This window comes from Erinaceus europaeus, chromosome 6 (assembly GCF_950295315.1).
Source record: "Erinaceus europaeus chromosome 6, mEriEur2.1, whole genome shotgun sequence".
NCBI lineage: Eukaryota > Metazoa > Chordata > Mammalia > Eulipotyphla > Erinaceidae > Erinaceus > Erinaceus europaeus.
This window is the reverse complement of record NC_080167.1, coordinates 59,000,092-59,013,634: the sequence shown is the minus strand read 5'-3', so window position 1 is coordinate 59,013,634 and position 13,543 is coordinate 59,000,092. Positions and strand designations below refer to the sequence as shown.

The following is a 13,543-nucleotide window of genomic DNA, read 5'->3' as shown; positions in this document are numbered from 1 at the left end:
TACCTACTCTAGTGCATATGATCCAGGTTTACACTCAACCCATTGTATTGGAAGAAGCTTTGGTGCTGGTATTATAGTGTTCCCCCCCCCCTTTTTTTCCTCCAGGGTTATTGCTGGGCTCGGTGCCAGCACCATGAATCCACCGCTCCTGGAGGTCATTTTTCCCTTTTTTTGTTGCCCTAGTTGTTGCAGCCTCGTTGCAATTATCATTGCCATTGTTGACGTTGCTTTGTTGTTGGATAGGACAGAGAGAAATGGAGAGAGGAGGGGAAGACAGAGAGAGAGGGGGGGGGAGAGAAAGATAGACACCTGCAGACCCGCATCACCGCCTGTGAAGTGATTCTCCTGCAGGTGGGGAGCCGGGGGCTGGAACCGGGATCCTTACGCTGGTCCCTGCGCTTTGCACCACGTGCGCTTAACCCACTGCGCCACCGCCCGACCCCCATGTTCCCCCTTTCTTTCTCTCTCTCTCTCTTTCTTTCTCTTAAATCATCCCCCCTTCGGGGGGGAAAAACTTCTTCTTCTAGCGTTTGCCGGGGAAAAACTAATTTTACTTCACACAAGACTTACTGTGACAGGAAAAAAAAGTAGAGCCACTCTCCTAATGTTTAAGAAAGTAGTCTGGGGGGCAAAATAATGACACATTTGGTAGAGCACACTCATTACCATGTGCAAGGACCCAGGTTTAAATCCCCAGTCCCTAACTGCAGCGGGCAAGCTTCATGAAAGGTGAAGCAGCGCTGCAGGTGTCTGTCTTTCTCCTTGTCTGCCTCTTCTCTCTCAATTTCTCTCCGTCACTGTCAAATAAATGAATAAATATAAATACATAAATAAATAAAATAATTTTTTAAAAAATAGCAGTCTGGAAGAAAAGGGTTGAGTTTGAATCCCGAATCTGTCAGTTACTAGCCATGTTATTTTGTGTATGGGACTTTAGATTTCCTTGCATATAAATCAGAAACACTAGTGATGGAATCTACCTCACAAAACTGTTACATTTGCAAGAGTAAATATTTGCAGAGGACTTGACACAATGCCTGACACAAAGGTATTTTTTTATAAGTATTTGTTAAATGAAAGGCACTTTACCCTTATGGGTATCAAAATAATCTTTAGGAATAGCAGTATTTTAAGGTTAAAAAAACTTTAAAAACCTGAACATTATTTAAAGAGATTTTTTGAGACAGTGGAGGAATTTAAGAGTCCTCTTCTGCCTTAATAATCTTTTGTCTTAATGTGTGATCTGCTTCTGATTAAAAACCTGGAAACAGGGAGTCTGGTGGTAACGCAGTGGGTTAAATGCACGTGGCGCAAAGCACAAGGACTGGTGTAAGGATCCCAGTTCAAGCCCCTGGCTCCCCACCTGCAGGGGAGTCCCTTCACAGGTGGTAAAAAAGATATATATATATATATATATATATATATATATATATATATATATATATCCTGGAAATTCTGAAGTATTTGGGTTTTTTTAAATGACAAATATTCAATAAGTTTCTTTCATTTTCAACTACCCAATGCAGTTATTTAGCATGACTAAGTCCAGTGCTGCAGGGGATATAAAGATGGGTGGCATTTCTGACTTCAAAAAGTATACAAATTAAGAGGAGGGTAGATAAGCACAAAGATAGTTATAATACAGTATGAAGTTTGGAGAAGGGAAGAGCACTAGATGGCTGACCACAGGGAAAGTGCTTCTGATTAGAGGGAGTAGGAGACTGCTCTAAGAGACAAAAGGAGGAATGGGACTGTAGTGAAAAGATGGGTATTTTCAAATGAACAAAAGTGAGAAGGAACAGCAGGAAATATCTTGTACAAGTCATTTGAAAATCAAAGAGAATGTAGATTTTAAACCTTAGTTTCTTTCTTTCTTTTTTTTATTAGTGATTTAATAATGACCAACAAGGTTGTGGGATAAGAGGGGTACAATTTCATACAGTTCCCACCACAAGAGTTCTGTGTCCCATCACCTCCATTGATTGGAAGGTTCCCTATTCTTTATCCCTCTGGGAGTATGGACCAAAGATATCTATGGAGTGCAGAAGCTGAGAGGTCTGCCTTCTGTAATTGATTCTCCACAGGACATGGGCATTGGCAGGTCGATCCATACTCCCAGCCTGTTTCTCTTTCCCTAGTGGGACAGGGCTATGGGAAGGTGGGGTTTCTTTATAACACAAACATAAGATAAATGAGTGCATCCTACAGAGTGGTTGAGTATGCTGGACGCTAAATGCTCCATCAATGTCATTATTATTTCTGTCAGACTTTCTCCTCTTTCTTTCTTTCTTTCTTTCTTTCTTTCTTTCTTTCTTTCTTTCCTTTTTTGGAGTATTGTAGGTAAGGAAATAGCAACATGGAATGTATTGGATTGATATTGAATGATGGCCAGGTAGTATAGTGACACACCTGGTTAAGCGCACACACTACAGTGTGCAAGGATGAAGGTTCAAGAACCTGGTCACTTGCAGAGGGAAAGCTTCATGAGTGGCAAAGCAGGGTTGCAGGTATCTCTCTCTCTCTCTCTCTCCCTTTTTATTTCTCTTCTGTCTCTATCCAGTAGTAAATAAAATTTTTTAAATCAATATGCTGCAAGTTAGTTTTTTCAGAGTATATATCAACAGATAAGATTAGGCCGGATTTTTCATCAGAATTGTTGCTAGACAGACCTGTGTACAGTGTCTATAACATTGAGTTATTTTTTTCTCACTGAGATTTCATTTCTTCTAAAAGTACATAGCTGAAAACTTTAGAAAGTTTAATATTTAATATCATGTGCCCTCAAACTCTTTGTACTTCAACCATCACATCTTAAAAACTGAATGGTGGGGACAGGGGTGAAAAGGAGGAGATAAAGTTAACATGAGAGACATGAGAGGGTGGATGTCAGGGTTTTAGTTTACGTTAGGAGAAGTGTTCCTTAAGGGTCCTTGGGAAAAGAAACTGACTTTCTTTTGTGCCATGTCATAAACTTCCAGCACTGGGCATGTACTTTACTCATGTTTTCTCATATTTGAAAAGCATCTTCTAGGTGGGGTCATATTTTAAATATACATTTGCAATTTACAGTGCTGTTGGATACATCATTTCACAATACCCTACAGTGAGTTTTTTCATAATATGGATTTTTTTTATTGAGGTTATTTAGAGTCTTGATTAAAAACAGTTCTAAATGCTTAAGCTCATGTTCATATGCTTTCAAAAACTCGAATGCTGCAGTGGTTCACTGTTCACTGAGTGAACACTCATCAGATACTGACTCTTTACAGTCCTCTTAATGGTTTAGTTGATTTTAGCTCAAGGTTTCCAATCTCTTGTGGGCAGTGACTGCAAGGAGAGAACTGTTCTCAAGTTTGGGTCTGAATTCCACCCCTCCCCTACTCCCCTAGTGCCTTTGGAGCTGTGAGGATGGAGGAGCTTCACCCCAGTACATTCCCCCTGTCCTTGCTGGGAATACCTGTAGGCCCTGTGCGTGAGAGGGACTGGGCCTTTTGGAGATATCACTTTGGCCTTAGGACCCCAGCTCTAGATCTTCTGGTTTAATCTTGACTAAGATATTTTTTTCTTTCAATTTCTTTTAAACGGAACTGTTGACCACTGGAAATTTAAATAATACAGCTATAGCACTCACGACACTTTAGAAGTGAAAGAAGTATACTTGTTGGTTATTTTTTCAATAGGTTTGTGAATTCGACCAGGCAAACATATATTCTATAGGGGAGGTACAAGAAGACCACTTTCTCCAAGCCAGGCAATAGTTAGTGCTCCTTCTCTGTCTTCTTTGCTGGTCTCATTCCTCACTGATGCTCCCTGTGTTTCCTCAGCTTATTGAGCCTTCCCTTCTTTCACCAGGGAGTGCCCCTTACACGCGCACACGCGCACACACACACACTCACACTCACTCCACAGCTGAGTGTCCTGTTGGCATCTGTGTATTTTCTGCATTCTTTGCAAGCAAAACAAAAGAGGACAGCTGTTCTGATTTCCTTTTGTCTTTAGTGAAAGAAAGGAGGGGGAGGGGAGGAGAGACTAGAGCACTGTCCTGTTATATGTGGGCCCAAGAATTGAACCCATGTCCTCTTGCATGAGTCACCTCCCCACCCTCTCATCCCCTCCTCCATTCTGAGATCATTAATTCTGATTTTTATAAGATGTGAGTCCAGACAGCTAGGCAGGGCAGTCAGTGGCCAGTCCTTGTGTGCCCATGAGCTACCTCCGTGAAAGCACCACAGGGAGAAGCCACATCTGCCTTATTAATAGTATGTGGTCATGAGCTGGGCCATGAGGTAAACCCATCAGAACTGCTGAGATGACTAGGGCCTTTCTGGAAAAGTCCCAGCATATCGAACAAAGCTAAAATCCATTGTACCTCTCTTGTCCCGATTCCAGCTGGATCTGAGATTCTAATGGCATGGATATAGCTGTAATGGATACTCTTAATGAATAATAATTTCCTACGAATGCGAAAAGAATGATGAAAAGTTTAGTTCTGTGTTAACTGGCAAAACTACTAAAATGATTTTCACAGACAAAAAGGAAGTTTGTTAAGAGAAACTATCTTGGAGCCGGGTGGTGACACACCTGGTTGAATGTACACATTATAATGCACAAGGACCCAAGTTCAAGCCCCCAAGTCCCCACCTTCTGGGGAAAGTTTCTCAGTGCTGCTTTCTTTCTCCTTCTCTATCTCTCCCTTTCCTCTCTGTCTCTATCCAGTACATAAATAAGATATTAAAAATAATAAAATTAAATTAAATTAAAAAGAAAAACTTTTAAATTATATATATAGTTTGTTTGTTTCCTCTTATCTGATCTCTTAAAGCATGTTTTGTTATATAAAGATAAAAGGAGGGCGGGAGGGGTGCACAGCAATAGAGTGCCTCCCTTCTGTACATGAAGGCCTGGCTGGATTCCAGATACCACAGGAAAGTAACACTGACAAAAACAGTCAGAGCTCTATGGGTGATGGAGCAATGCTTCGTGATTCTCCCTCCCTTTCTCGCTCTCTTTTAATTTTTAAAATATCTTTAATTACTAATTGGATAGAAACAGCCAGAATTGTAGAGGGAAGGGGGAGACAGAGAGGGAGAGTGACGGATACCTGAAACCTTGCTTTGCCACTTGTGAGACTGGGGGCTTGAACCTGGGTCCTGGTACATTGTAACATGTGCTCAACCAGATGTTCCACCACCTGATGGGTCTCTCTCTCTCTCTCTCTCTCTCTCTCTCTCTCTCTCTCTCATATTGACATCTACCTCACTCTTTCAGTCAGAGAAGCAGAAGAAGATCCTGTGTCAGGGCTCAGAGATGGAGCACCAATCTGTGTGCCTGAGACTTTGTGATTCGCCTTCCTGTTGATATGGGACTAGGGACATTATGTAAAAGCACCAGCTTCTTGCCTGAAAGATCTATAAACCAATGTGGCTCAGAGGCTCCAGGTTCAGTCCCCAGTTTATACCAGAGCTGAGCAGTGCACTTCTCTCTCTCCCCATCTCTCTCATGAAAGTAAATAAGTTTTTAAAAAGGATTTAAATGAATAATACATGAATGCAATAAAAAAAAACACATTTTTCAGAATTGGACCTGAGAGGTGGCAAAAGCCAAAAAAGTAAAGCAGCTAATGATCTGAATAATGCCACACACACAATTTTCCAGTGATACAGTTATTAAAATGATGAAAAAACAGGTGACATTCTAATATGACTTCCTCAATTTTCTTATTATATGAGTAGACACGATGGAAAGGTCAACTATAAGAGCATTGTTCTCTATGAATTCTATCTTGTGTCATGCTGCTACTGGCCTGCTGAACTGACAGCTCACCTTGAGTCAGCAGTCTTGAATGAGAACTGAGCTCTCGATAAGCTGAAAATACTGTTTAAGCTTGGATTGGAAGGTTCAGTTTCCCCTGCACATCAGTTTTAAACTATGACTGTGAAAATTGGTCTCATAGTTCTATTGCTGTTAGTAATACGTGGTTTTGTTTTTACCTTGTTTCCTGGTGCCACAACCTTCCATTTATTAAGATGATTTCTCTAACTCATGGGACTTATTTGAAAATGCTAACTGGAATTTTCATTCTAAACAACTCAGTCACCATCCACCAAAATACAGTGATTAGAAAGAATTAGGGTCAGGGGGCTGGGCGGTAGCACACTGGGTTAAGTGCACATAGTACAAAGTTCGAGGACCTACTCAAGGATCCGACTTTGAGCCTCCATCCCCACCTGCGGTGAAGCAGGTCTGCAGGTGTCTATTTTTCTCTCCCCTTTCTATCTTCCCATCCTCTCTCAGTTTCTGTCTTGTTGGAAAAAAATGGCCTCGGGAGCAGTGGATTTGTAGTGTTGGCACCAAGCCCCAACGATTACCCTGGAGGAAAAAAAAAAAAAAAAAAAAAGAATTATGTCAGTGGAGATTCTGAGAGCTGCCTTCCTGTTGGTATGGGACTAGGGGCATCTTATGTAAAAACATTGCTTCTTCTAACTTAAAAGATCTACAATGTGGTCCATCCTGCCTTGTGTTAAGATAGGTGGCTCCTGTTTGCACATACACTTTTCTCTCTTCTTCTTTAAGAAGACCATTCATTAGACAAGTCAGCCCCTTTGATAGGGCACATCCTTGGAAAAGATAAAGTTGCAGTTGAGTTGTATACAAAGGGAGGGGCAAAATATGCAGTTCTTTTTCACTTTTAGCAATTATAAAAACCTATTAATGAGACTATTAAGAAATCATTTGCTTTGAGATCTTTTGAAATTTAGTAAGATAATGTATCTTTCTAAAAATTAATCCAGGAAGCTTAATTTTATTTAAAAACTGGGCATGAGTGTTAAGGCCTAAGATGAGATAACCACAAAAACTTAGATGATAGCACATTTCCTTATTTCTGTAAGTGGGCGTTTTTTTAAAAAAGTAGATGACTTTATTGGGAAAAATGCTGATTTACAGGACACTGTTGCTGTCGTAGGTGTACAGTGTCATGTCTCCCTGATGTAGGGAGGTGTCAGGACCCCACATCCTCCACTGCTTTGCCCTCTTCCTCTATCACAGGGCACGCCAGCCTCCTCCAGCCTCCCTCTTTTAGAGTTTTTGAGTGCTATGATAGAGCATTCCTAATTAACTTTCACCCTCTATTTTCCTTTCCTGTTTCTTAAGTATAAGGAGTATCTTGAATAAAAATTAAATTTGATGTATTGATATATAATACAGATATATATGGACTGTATCATTGAGATCCCATTCAACATATTTAATATATATGCTTTTTCTACAGTGGAGTGATTAACAAAAAAGCAAAGTTAATGTATTGTGGCAAGGGCTGTTTATTACAAACGTTAACAACTACAAAAGCAGACATGAAGACTGAGTTGTAAAACAGTGAAACTTACATAGACAGATTTTTAGCATCCAATGAATATTTCCATGTGAGTTAGTTACTTCATCTACTGTTTCTCATCATCTCTTCTTAGGAACTCAAATGCTAGTATGATGACAAGGAGGAAAAGAAGTCAGAGTTAAAGGTAACTGTTTACATGAATAGTTTCTAATATTTTAAGCAAGAAAGTAAATATTGACTAAAGTGGTTTTCAGGTAGGTGGTTGCTGTCTGTTCTGACAGAATAGGTACCAGACAATAACCGAAAGAATACTTATTTTGGTATTCGGAGAAGAAAAACCAGTACCTGATAGTTTTAGTTCACATTATCAGGCAAGCATATAAAAATCTAAGTGAAATTTTAGCACCATCACATGAGATCAGACATTGAACTTTTTAAAAAATTTAAAAAAATTTTTTATAAATGCCTCCTAGATTTTCTTTTTTCAAATTCAGAATTTCCATGTGCATTTAAGTCCACCCAGGGACGTTTGCTGAAAGTGGGGTGGTACAGCTTGGTGTGGACTCACAGCTGTGTAATATCACAGTGTTTTTAAGGCACTCTGCTAATTGATTCCAAAGCCAATTTAAGCAGTCTTGTCAAGCAGTAGGAACTGGAAATGTTGATTGGACTAAGGCAAATTGCATGCAACGTTTATAAATCATGATACAGATTCTTCCTCAAGTGATTCTGGACAGCAATTTAGTGACTTAAAATTTTAAATATAGAACTGTCAAGTGGAAACAAGTTTTTTTTTTTTTTTTTTTTTTTTTTTTTTTTGGAGGGAAGAGGGGAAAAAGAAGGTGGAGTTTTGAAGATTACCTCACAAGGCGGCAGGAGATGTTCACACAAAGGGAATGCTTTTTCCCATGGAGTATTTATGGGGATGCAAGGCAGCAGTATTTCTGTGCTAGGAACTTTCAGGAGTTAGTCATAAATCATACTTCTTTTCTCCCGTAACTTATCTTTGCTCAAATTGGGTTATAAATATCCTGAGAAATGTGTTTTAGGTGGCAGGGCTCAATTGTGGGTGTGTAGACTAATTCCAGGGAGAATCCAGGGCGATCTTAGTAATGAGCTACACCTCTCGGGGACTGGAGCGTTTACCAAACTAATGTCCTTTCCCGCTGACAGAATGTCACTGTGATAGATAATTGCACTGTAGGTCAGCACTAAACAAGCAAAAAAGGGATTGCTACATTCATTTTATCATGCCTGAAAAAATAAAAATAAAGAAGGCAAATATCATCCAGGTAACCTTGCTACACAAATAAACCGCGAAGATCCGCATGCTAGACAAAGAATTTGAGACACAAAGTCTTAACAAGCCCTAAGGTTTAAAATTCTTTATTTAGACGGGGAGATTCAGTTCTATTCCAAAAAACAGAACGTCCAAAACGGGAGTAGGGGGTAGAGAAACAGTGCACGTAAAACACTTTTGTAATCTGAAATTCGGCCCAATCTTTCGATACTTTTCAAGATTCTTTGGAATTGAAGTAGGTGGATTGAGAGGGCTGGAAATACTCGGTGACAATGCTCTAGTTTAACAGAATGAATCAGGTCTGAGAGCAGGTAGGCGCGCGCCGCCCTTGCTGTGCTTCATAAAGGCTACGGCTGGAGCAGCAAGATACAGCGGCGTCTCTGTGGCGCAATCGGTTAGCGCGTTCGGCTGTTAACCGAAAGGTTGGTGGTTCGAGCCCACCCAGGGACGCTTTCTTTTTTATCGGTTCAGGAGACGGCAGTTTTGCATACATCCGACTTCAAACCGCCGGGGCTCAGGGTAGGTTTGCAGGGACGAGAAAATTGAAACCGCCGCGTTCTGTTCTTGTCTCTTGGTCCCCCAGGAGGGCGGCGCCAAAGCTTCCGGGAGCCGTGTGGAGCCCTCCTCCAGCCGCCTTCCGCTCCTCCTGCTCCCCCAGCACTCTCCCGGGGCCCACCGGGACCCTGCTAGCCCGCTGCGGCTACGTGACCCAGGTCTGCGGGGCCCTTGTCTGCCTGCTCGGCTCTCGCGGGCACTGCGGGCGCGCGCACGGCCGGCGAGAGCGCGCAGGGCCGCCCCGCCCCTTTCATCCCCTGGATCTCAGGCTGCGCGCGGCGCTCGAACCCGTGTGGGCCCCGCGCAGGGGGTGAAGCGCGTGCGACCCTGGGGCTGCCGCCTGTGCGCGCCCCGAAGGCCAAGTTCAAGCTGAGAACTGACTGAAAACTTATCCCTGCCCCTTCCCCCCTGCTGGACTGTACACCATTGTTTTGTCGGTTCCTGTCGGTGCAGACAGACACCGACCTAAGCGTGGGCCGGTCCTGGGCTGGGCACCTTCGGAAAGGACATTTGTCACACGTCCTTTGTGTGGACGCTTTTGTTAGTGTCTGAGCACTTACGGACCGTGTGTCACTTATTTCGAAGAAAGTGCTAGGCTTTTACAGAGAATGAGCTAAAACATGCAAGATCTCTCCCTCCTCTATTCGGAAGGAGAGAAAACCTCAAAGATGTAGGAGAAAAGGTTACGAGTGACACTTCATGTAGATTGCGCTGGCAGACTGTCGCCAGACGCGAAATCCGCACCCCCCAAAAAAAGTCACCTTGTACCATGGTCTCTTAAAAAAAAAACACACACACACACACACATCCTTTGAGAGGTGTGTATTCAATTTCATTAAAATAGGCCTCTTAATATAGGTTACAAGAATTTGGAAAGTGGTTGTGATGTTTCACTCCTGCAAAAATTTAGTTGTGCCTTTCTTTGTATTTCCCACCTTCCGGGTGTATAGATAGGCTGAGTGCTTGCTACTTTGTGAGTTTTGTGGGTGACAATGTGGAATCCTCCTAACAAGCCTTGAAGTAGGTCTTATTGTTGCTATTGTACAGAGACTCAGCAGTAGCACCCACCGTGCAACTGGGTAATTGGCTTGCTGTGTCACTTGGCCCCTAGCAGGACACATACATCTGCCCTGCTCCTCTCTGTTGTACTGCCTACGCAGAAATTGTCACCTCTGGAATAGAGCTCCCTGATTAATTAGTTAATTTAAAACCAAAGGTGAGGTTCTCATTGCGTTTTATGAAGTTTCATTAATATTTTGCTTCCAGTCTCACGGAGGAAAAGAAAAAAAAAACACCCTACTGAACATTCCTGAAATACTAAAGGGCATTGTTAAATTGCATGCTCATTGTGCTGCTTAATTTTATTGAAATGAAAACTGAGTGGGAACATGAAATGTTAATGTGAAATGTGTCTTTGGGAAACAATTTGATAGCATTTATGCAGAGAAGGCAGGATTAGAAAGAAAAGCAGGTTGGAACAGCTCAGGCAAAATATGGAAGCGAAGACTGAACAATAATTTCAGGTAACAAGGAATTGGCTAGAATCTAGGGATTCTTACACTCTAGGCTGATGTTTGATAATTGGGGTACTCCTCCAACCCCGTTTCAGAATACTTTTGTGAGATAGCACTGAGGATTTGCTCTTGACAGGTGCCATGGTGGCGGTTTTAAATTTGATCCTAAATTTCTAAGTATGTTCTACTTCACCCTATTTGGGGGGATTAAGAGGATTTAGAGGCCAGAAAATAAAGAGGGAGGATTAAATGAGAAAGGAGGTGGGGCAAGAAGTCTAAAACTGCCCTCTAATGTAAGCAGCTGATCTTATTTTGTGGGTAAGTGCTTAGTGCGTTTCCTCATACATGGCTGTTGCATACAAATAAGACAAGTGGGAAACACTTTGGAAAATTTGCTTAACTATTTGCAAATGCACTAGCTTTGTGCAGTTGTAATGTATATTATTTATTGTTGCAATAAATGGTATTTCTGGGAAATACTATATGTTTAGTTGCTTGGGGTCACAACGCTAATCAACCAATCCTGATAAAAGTTGAGATTGTTTAGAATGTTAAAGATTAGACAGCATTTGAAAGATTATGTTGAACATCTGAGTATGTAAATATGATTCTAATATTGCTAATCGATAGTTGTGTACTTAATATTCATGTATAAAGTCAAAGGAAAACTAAAACAGTGCAATAAAGGGTGAACCAATTGCTAAGGCTTACAACTTGTTAGAGAATAGTCTCAATTTATAATAATTAGCAATTTAAAATGTTTCTGGATTGAAGTGTTTCTTTGGATAATGAAGATTGGGAGGGAACCTCAGGACTAATATATCTTTGCATTCATTTCCAAACACCTGTGTCTGATGTCATATGATACAAGGTTCAGATCAGAAAAGATCCAGAGAAACACAATTGTCCATTTTTCTGCACACATAATGCACCATGTGTGAGTATTCTGAATGCCAACATGAATTTTAATCTTATTTCTCTGAATTTGAGTGGATATGAGGCCTATAACATTCATCTTATAGCTACCACTGCAGAGCAGGGACAAACTGCTAGAACTATTGTATAATGCAGTTAATGAGCAAATAGTTTTAAAAGCTAGAACTCTTGAAATAATTCAGAACTTTTTCAGCTGCAATATTTCATCTACAGTGCTTCAGGTGAGTCCCTTTGTTTTTCTATTTGCTTTTTGTTTATTCACATTACAATGCCTGTAATCTTGTACATTATGTTACTTTGAAAGGCAGCTTTATTTTGTGTTTGAAAATGTTGAAAATATGTTGAATACACATGAATACTGTGAGAATAAATTCTCTGAAATCTTATTGATACTTCAACTTTAAGTTATCACCATAGCTTAAGATTTAAAGAAATGCCATTAAAACTTTAATGAGTTAGCATTTAAATATATAATTTAGAGTTTCATATCCTTAGGAAATGATTATTTTTTAAAATTTTTTATTTATTGAATAAGGACAGCCAGAAATCAAGAGGGGAGGGGGATGATAGAGAGGGAGAGAAACAGAGAGACAACTGCAGCACTGTTTTACCACTCGTGAAGCTTCCCCCCTGCAGGTGGGGGACCAGGGGCTCAAACCCACGTCCTTGCATGTTGTAATACATGTGCTCAACCAGGTGCACCACCACCCAGCCCAGGAAATGATTCTTAAAGGATAATTTTAAAGAGAAATTTTCATTAAGCATAAGTACATAAGAAATATGCACAAGTCATTGGGACTATAATGGAATAAGCCTTTACAGAATAAATACACATGTGTAGCCAACACTTTAATAAATAAATAAAACAGTTATCACCATCACAGAAACTACCTTGCGCTCTTCTCCCAGTCACCAAAAAAAAAAAAAAAAAAATGTAGTAAACTTTTAAAATAATAAGCATACAGGGTAATAGCTTATAATGTAAACTTTAAGTTGTGGATCAGGAGTGAAAAATAAGTTTACTACTTAACTACAGCAGATGAGTATGATACATAATATTAGACAAGGTAGAAATGAAATCCATTTTCCATGCCCATTCACTTATAACCAGACCATCTGTGAAAAATGTGCTAAGAATAAATTTGTGCTATAAGGTATAAAATGTGGGAAATTTACTGCTTATTTGAAGTGTTTAATATGGTCTTTAAGCAAATAAAAGCACTACTAAAACCCCACCCATTAGAAAGCATAAACCAGGTAGTCGGGCAGTAGCATAGCGTGGTGGCGCAAAGCACAAGGACCAGCGTGAGGAACCCTGTACGAGCCCACGGCTCCCCACCTGCAGGGGAGTCGCTTCACAGGTGGTGAAGCATGTCTGTAGGTGTCTGTCTTTCTCTCCCCCTCTCTGCCTTCCCCTCCTCTCTCCATTTCTCTCTGTCCTATCCTACAACAATGACATCAATAACTACAACAATAACAAGGTCAACAAAAGGGAATAAATAAATATTTTTTAAAAAGCATAAACCAGGCCTGGAGATAGCTTACCTGGTAGAAAGCACACTTAACTATATGTAAGGTTCCAAGTTTCAATGCATAACTTCACATGGGAGCAGCATGCATGACAGGTATTGTGATACATATCTTTCCTCATCTTCACTTTGTCTTTCTGAATCTCAAGTTAAAAAGAAAAGGAAAAGAAAAGGCAGTGAAATTGTGCAGGAGTAAAGCCCTGGAACACCACCACCACCAACAACAACAACAAAAAAATACAATGTTCTAGACATATGCCATTTAAGTTAATACATTTTGTTTTTGAAAGTAAATTGCTCTTTGACATTACTGCAGCTTCACTTCTATTAGCTAAATTCTTTGAGTTCTTCCTTGGTCTGAAAGTTAATATTAAGG

The 13,543-nt window shown here is 40.5% G+C and overlaps 1 non-coding gene across 1 annotated transcript; it reads left to right on the top strand.

Moving 5' to 3' along the window:
• The first annotated feature begins 9,009 nt into the window (after positions 1 to 9,009).
• On the top strand, positions 9,010 to 9,083 carry TRNAN-GUU (transfer RNA asparagine (anticodon GUU)). Its single transcript has one exon. It is a non-coding gene; the product is annotated as a tRNA-Asn (tRNA).
• Positions 9,084 to 13,543: the final 4,460 nt, after the last annotated feature.